We start from the raw sequence: 7,500 nt of genomic DNA, 5'->3' as shown, positions 1-7,500 counted from the left end.
TCGGACTGGTTGGCTTTAGGAAGGACATCCAGCTGTAGAAACCTTGCCAGATCAGATTGGAGCCTGGTGCAGCCTCCTAGCTTGCCAGTCCTTAGTCAAACCATCCAATCCATGCCAGCATGGAAAGCAGATGTTAAACGATGATAATGGTGATGATGATACACACACACACACACACACACATGTATATATAATATAGTATACATGTCAGTTGTATCTGTTAGTTATACTAAGCTACATTCTCAAGTCAGTAGCATTTTTTTCTTTCCTGCATTTTACATAAGCTGTCCCAGTGAATTGTGTCTGCCCTGTTTCTCACTTGTCCCACTCTTCACTGTCAATGTGTGTATCTTACTACCAAAAATTGCCATACTTTTTTACATGCTTACTCTGTACAGTTAGTCAATTTCATGTTGAAAGAAATGACATAAATATTTGTAAAAAATTAAAGAAAGAAAAAAAACCTTTGAACAATGCAGGTGAGGACTTAAGCAAAATATTTCAGGTATGTCAGAAAATAAAAAAGAAAGAAAAATTGTATTACCTTGTTTAATGATTCTATATTTTGTGATGGATCATAGGATCATTGAACGACTTATATATGTTAAAATAATGTTTTCTGACATCACCTTACAAATTCTCACCTGCATAGCTCAAATGGTTCTTTTTCAAACATTTATATTAGTTACATAAATTGCAATGTTTCCTGCAAATTACATTACTCTTTAAAAAAGAAATGTTTTTCTCTTGCTCTTGTTAAGCTCAGTCAATTTTCATTAAAAAAGATTTATTATCAGAGGTATTCTAGTTATGACCATCCCATTATTTCACCTATCAGAGACTATATTGTTCAATACATCCTTTATTGAAGATACTAAGGTGTGGTCTGAGAGTGGGCTGTCTGCTAATCCTAGCTGGCTGAGTTACTGCGTAGAAGTTCTCTCTTGTAATCAATTGTTGCCAACAACAATCGTATCTTTGAGAACTTCTTCCACTCCTTTATTACCATTACCTCTAACAGTAAGTCATTAACTAAATCTCGTGGACCACCTGAGTAGATGACCGTGGACTTTATTTCGTAGGAATGAGAACAAGAAAGACTAGTTAAGTGAAATTTCTGTATTCTCTCTCCCACCCTCTCTCTCTCTCTCTCTCCCTCTTTCTCTCACATACACACATGTACAAGCAACCATTATTCTTTTATTCTTTAAGTTATTTCAGTCATTTGACTGAGCCCATGCTGGAGCATCACCTTGAAGAGTTTTAGTCAATCAAATTGACCCCACCCAGGACTTATTATCTTAAGCCTAGTACTTAGTCTATCATTCTCCTTTTGCTGAACCACTAAGTTGTGGGGGGATGTAAACACACCAACACAGTTTGTCAAGCAGTGATGGGGGATGAACACAGACACAATGACAAACACACATAGATACACACACACACACACACACACACACACACACACACACACACACACACATGATGGGCCTCTTTCTGTTTTCGTCTACCAAATCTACTCATAAGAGGCTTTGATTGGCTTGAGGCCATTGTAGAAGACATTTGCCCATGGTGCCATGCAGTGGCCTGAACCCAGTAGCACCAGCACCGCAATATAGTTTCAGGTACATTGTGCCACACTGAGAGGGGAGAAAACTCATGTGGTGACATAATATTCTACAGTGTGCTAAAGGTTATTTTCTTTTGCCAAACAGTTAGGTTTTGGAGACATAAACAAACCAACACCAATCATCAAGTAGTAGGGAGGGGGCAAACACAAATACAAAGACAAACTTGTGTGTGTGTGTGTATGTCTCCCTCCCGCTCTCTCTCTTGCTCTCTCTCTCTTGCTCTCTCTCTCTTGCTCTCTCTCTCTTGCTCTCTCTCTCTTGCTCTCTCTCTCTTGCTCTCTCTCTCCCTCTCTCTCTCCTCTCCCTCTCCCTCTCTCTCACACACACACATCCCCGTTTATCTTTATTCTTTTGTTCTTTTACTTGTTTCAGTCATTTGAAGTGGACTTGGTAGATGGAAACTGAAAGAAGCCCATCGTATGTGTGTATGTTTGTAATTACGTGTCTGTATTTGTTCCCCATCGCCTCTACACAACTGGTGTTATTGTTGATGTGTTTACATCTGTGTAACTTAGCAATTCGGCAGGAGAGATTCATAGAATAACTATCAGGCTTAAGAAGAAAATAAATACTAGGGTCAATTCATTCGACAAGATATCCTTTAAGGCTGTGCCCTAGCATGGCCATAATCTAATGACTGAAACAAGTAAAAGATAAGATCAATTATCATAGACGCAGGCATGGCTGTGTGGTAAGAAGCTTGTTTCTCAACCACATGGTTCTAGGTTCAGTTCCACTGCATGCACCTTCAGTAGGTGTCATCTACAATAGCCTCAGGCCAACCAAAGCCTTATGAGTGAATTTGGTAGATAGAAACTGAAAGAATCCTGTTGTATTTAAATATATGTATATTTGTGTGTCTGTGTCTGTGTTTGTCTCTCCACCATTACTTGACAACTGAAGTTGGTGTGTTTACATCCCGGTAACCTAGTGGTTCGGCAAAAGAGACCGATAGAATAAGTAACAGGCTTACAAAGAATAAGTCCAGGGGTCAATTTCTTTGAGTAAAAGGCGGTGCTCCAGCATGGCCACAGTCAAAATGACTGAAACAAGTAAAAGTGTAAAAGTGTATCCAACTGTATGAAATCTGTTGCTAGCAACTAGAACTCTTGTAGCAAGACACAAAGAAGCAAAATTGCTGTTTTAGGTGATCTAGCTTTTAACCCACAAACAATTGGCATTGCTTTAACAGGAAAAAACCTCTTTTGTTAGAAATATGAGATACCACATGATGTATTCAATACTACACATTCAACATACCCAAGAATGAAACCTGGAGGAAGTATGTATCTCGAGGAAGAACAACATGTAACCATAATCTACTCAGGCATTCCAAATAGACGGTGATTCTTTGATAGAATTTCTACGTATAGTCAGAGATAAAGAAATCTGAGTAGTATTTCCAGAGACAGGTAAATCCTGACAAAGAAATATTTGAATAAATATATAAATTGCTGCTAATCCATTCCTAAGATTCTATTATCCCTTTGTTGGTTTTAGTCATTGGGCAGTGGCCATGCTGGGGCACCACCTTCAAGAGATTTATCACTAGCCTATTTCTCAGACCCTGTTTTTCTTGTACTGGTTTTAATCATTGGACAGCGACCATGCTGGAGTACTGCCTTCAAGGATTTTATCACTAATCCAATTCTCAAAATTCTATTATGTCTTTATTGGTTTTAGTCGTTGAACTGTGGCCATGCTGGGGCACTGTTTTCAAAGATTTTTGTTATTTGTATTTACTTCATAACTTATTCTGGTAGTTATTTCATCAGCCTCTGGGTGTTAAATGTTAGACTTTTGACAAGTTAGACTTTTTGACATGAAGAGATGCAACTTGCTATAATGTTTCACACTATTACATCAGTATTCATAAATGTATGCGCGCGCATGTGTGTGTGTGTGTGTGTGTGTGTTTCTGTGTGCACTTGTGCACGTGTGTATTTGGTTGTAAATTGATATAATGTTATGTAGAGTAATTGAATTAAATATGATTCTAGGTACCTGCTTTGAAATAAATGCTTCAAATTTTGTTTAGTTTTTGTTTTTTTTGTCGATTTAGTCTACACGATGTAATAAGAAGAGCTCTTTGGTAGATTCTGCATAAAGATGCATTCCTGAGGTACTAGAGGAACATTTATATATACAACACATACACACATGCACACATACACACATGCATACATGCACACACTTACATGTCATCATCATCACCGTCATTATCATCATCCTCCTCCTCATCATCATCACTATTTAACGTCTGTTTTCCATGCTGGCATGGGTTGGATGGGTTGACCGAAGCTGGTAAGCCAGAGCATTGCGCCAAGCTCTACCGTCCCTTTTGGCATGGTTTCTATGACAGGATGCCCTTCCTAATGCCATCCAATTTTTGCAGAGTGCTTTCCACATTGAGCAGTGCATTCCTCCTGGTTATAATTGGAAATCAGAGAGAAAACACACACACACACACACACACACACACACACACACACACACACATTTCCAATTGTGATTGTATAGTTGTTTTTCCAATTAACTATACTTTTAGAGTCATTGTTTTAGCATGTAAGATGCTTGGCTGAATATTTCCTTAATCTAATTCTAAAGGTATGTTAAGGTTTTCCCTGAATATAATTCTCAAGCAGAATGACCTTGACATAACAAAATAAAGCTGGATATTTGAATTACAGTTGCAATCCACAAGACAGGCTTCCATACAGTTCCCATACAAGGTATGGATGACCTGAAGATACTTAAATAGACACACAGTATGACACACAGTTATCTCCCATCCTTTGAAAGGGCAGAAAACCAGAGTATCTAGAGATATCCTCAGCTAGACTCACATATTCTTGACTGAAATAGAAGTAGTTGAATGAATAAATTTCTATGATGCAAACTCAGTCCCCTTTTTTCTTTTAATTGTTTAGTCTGTAGGAATGGGTTATGTTGATGGCCTTCACTGCCCTTCTAAGGCTGGTAAGATTGAAGTAGCTGATGTTTTTCTTGAACAACAGAAATTAATAAAAAGAAAAAGGTAAAGAAAATAACATGCAAGACAAAAAGAATAAAAAAATAAAAATGAGAAAGTGGTGGAAAAAAATTCTTCGGGGATATCATCCTGAGGAGAAAGGATTAGGATTAATGATCAGTGTAGGATTGGGTGGTGGTTGGAGGAAGACACAATATGAGTGATAGGAAGAGGAAAGATGAGTGAATTGGGTGGGCCTGGGCAGAGGATACATTTGACCAATGAGTTTCAAGAGACAAGAGGTCAGAAAAATGGAAGTGCAAGCCATGTACAGAGATGCTGTAATCAAAGATTGCCATAATCAGAGATGCTGTAATCAAAGAGGATTAGAATTGATTCCAGCAAGGAATTTACAATTATGTATATAGACATCCATCAGGACTCATTTCTTAGTCTCTTCCAGTTTATTATTGTTCTCCAGGCCAAACAGAGGAGTTTAAGACCAGCTGTCTGTGGTAACTTTAATATGCCACAAAGAATTTGAGAAGAAGTTCTAAATGTGGCAGTGAGGCCTGGCATTAAGAGGCCTGGAATTAAGAGGCCTCAATGCAAACCTAGCAAAGACCACTGTTTTAGTTAGCAGGTGAGAAGTTAAAACTCCAGTGTCATCTGGGTAGTGGCAATTTTTGTTATGTGGGCAAGGAGTGACTAGAAATTCTTTATAGTGTACAAAATATGGGTCAAATGAGGTGCAGTAAGATCACAACTTGGCTGACCGTGAAAACTGATTTTTAGATGTAGCAGATATACACAAGTAGTTAGCAGTAAGAGCACCGATGATATAAATTCTTTTAAATGCTTGGTGGGGCTCCCTCGAAGATAACGTGTTATCTAGGTGGCCTAATTATCAGTGGAGAAAGTTGTTCTGAAAGCAGAGTAGTTAGAGTAAGAACAAAATGGAAAACGTTTAGGGAACTATTATTTCTGTGAGCAACCAAGAGATTGCCTCCAAGCGAAGGGTAGATTGTATGATGCCTGTGGATGAATTGCACGGTTGCATAGTAGAAAATATGGGTATTGAATGCAGAGGATATGAAAAGGCTGGAAATCAAGGAAGTGGGATTGCTTTGCTGGATGTGAATTGTTAGTATGAGTGAACAATGGAATACAAATGAGCCGAGAGGAAAAATTGGTGAAAAAGAAATAAGGTAAGTATATTCATCTGGATTGTGATGTGAATGCATATGGATAACAGAGTGCATATACCGTAAATCCTCGAGTATAATCCGCACTTTTTTCCCAAAATTTAAAGGTTAAAATTTCTAGTGCGTACTATATACGAGGTTAAAAATGAAAAATATCTTCTAAGCAAAATTTTCTAAGTGATAAATATGCAAAGGCAATTTACTTAATATTTATTTTTCACCAACATTATTACTGTTATTTCTTTATTTTCTGCAAACAAAGTGCACAAAAAGGCTACATGTTTGCATTATGTTATATATACAATAATAATAAAGGACGTTATCGTATATACATTTACAAACCAAGGATGTTATGTAGACCTCCTTGACTCAAGTTAGAGAAGGGGTGCGTATTATGCACAAGGTTTAGGTTTTTCAGAGGTACAGCCCCCTAAAAATCCTCTGCGTATTATTCTCAAGGGCGGACTATACTCGAGGATTTACGGTAAGTGGGTATAAGATGATGTGTGTAAGACAGAAGAATGAGCAGGTATGGACATGTAATGAGAATGGAGAGTGGCAGGTGGGGAAAAAAGTGGCAAACAGTCCAAATAGAAGGAACACATGTTGCATTTGTGAAAGGCAAAAGCAGAAATATCAAGAATTGATTAAAAGTGATCTCAGGAGGCTGAACCTCACAAAAAAGATGATGAAGGGTTGCACCAAGTAGTGAGACATTATGCTAGACAATTAATGCAAGCATGGAAAAGCAAAAATAGAATGATGTTGATGATGATGATGATATATGTGTCATGTAGATATGGCTGTACAATTTAGAAGTTTGTTTCATAGCCCTATGGTTCTGGGTTCAATACTACAATGCAGAATTTTAGGTATGTGTCTTCTACTATAGAGTTGGATTGACCAATGCCATATTACCATATGAATGGAGTTTGACATGTGGGGCTTGTGATAAGCTTTCAACACACACACACACACACACACACACAAACATATATATATATATATATACACACACCCACACTCACACATGGATGTGTTTATTTACATGTATAAACACATACATACATACATACATACATAGCATGACAGGGTGCCCTTCCTAATGCCATCCAGTTTTTGTAGAGTGCTTTTCACATTGAGGAGTGCATTCCACCTGGTTATAATTGGAAAGAAGAGAGAAAACACACACACACACACACGCGCGCGCACAAACGCACACATATAATGATATATACAACATGGAGGGCAGTGAGCTGGTGGAATTGTTAGCATGCTAGGCTAAATGCTTTGCAGTATTTTGTCTGTCTTGATGTTCTGAGTTCAAATTCTACCCTGGTTGACTTTGCCTTTCATCCAATTGAGATTGATAAAATAAGTACCTGTTGAGCATTGGGGTTGATGTAATCAACTAACTCCCTCTCCTGAAATTGCTGGCCTTGTGCAAACATTTGAAATTACTATATATAACAGGTTTCCATACATTTTCCTCCAAATTTACTCACATGGCATTGGTTGGTCCTGAATTACATTAAAAGGCACTTGTCCTAGGTCCCACTGAGTGGGACTGAACCCTAAACCGTACTACTTGCTTTTGTGAAACCTAGGACTTGCTGTTGTGAAGCAAACTCCCTAATCACACAACCATGCTTGCACACACACACACCATACAAATAAATATTTCGTAACTATA

The 7,500-nt window shown here is 38.0% G+C and overlaps 1 protein-coding gene across 5 annotated transcripts in view; it reads left to right on the top strand.

The window, feature by feature from the left end:
- The window catches only part of LOC106872896 (protocadherin beta-3), a 97,743-nt gene that overhangs the window by 39,502 nt on the left and 50,741 nt on the right, over positions 1-7,500 (top strand). Inside the window, exon 1 of one of the 5 annotated variants that reach the window (XM_014920065.3) lies at positions 5,153-5,810. The exons of the other annotated variants lie outside the window; for them this stretch is intronic. The gene's annotated coding sequence lies outside the window, so the exon portion shown is untranslated. Of the gene's footprint in view, positions 1-5,152; positions 5,811-7,500 lie in introns of those variants that run through there. 5 annotated transcript variants of the gene reach the window in all.

Source organism: Octopus bimaculoides, chromosome 14, assembly GCF_046866305.1.
Source record: "Octopus bimaculoides isolate indiv1 chromosome 14, ASM4686630v1, whole genome shotgun sequence".
Lineage (NCBI taxonomy): Eukaryota > Metazoa > Mollusca > Cephalopoda > Octopoda > Octopodidae > Octopus > Octopus bimaculoides.
Note: the sequence above shows the minus strand (reverse complement) of the source record. Positions and strands in the feature narration are given on the sequence as shown.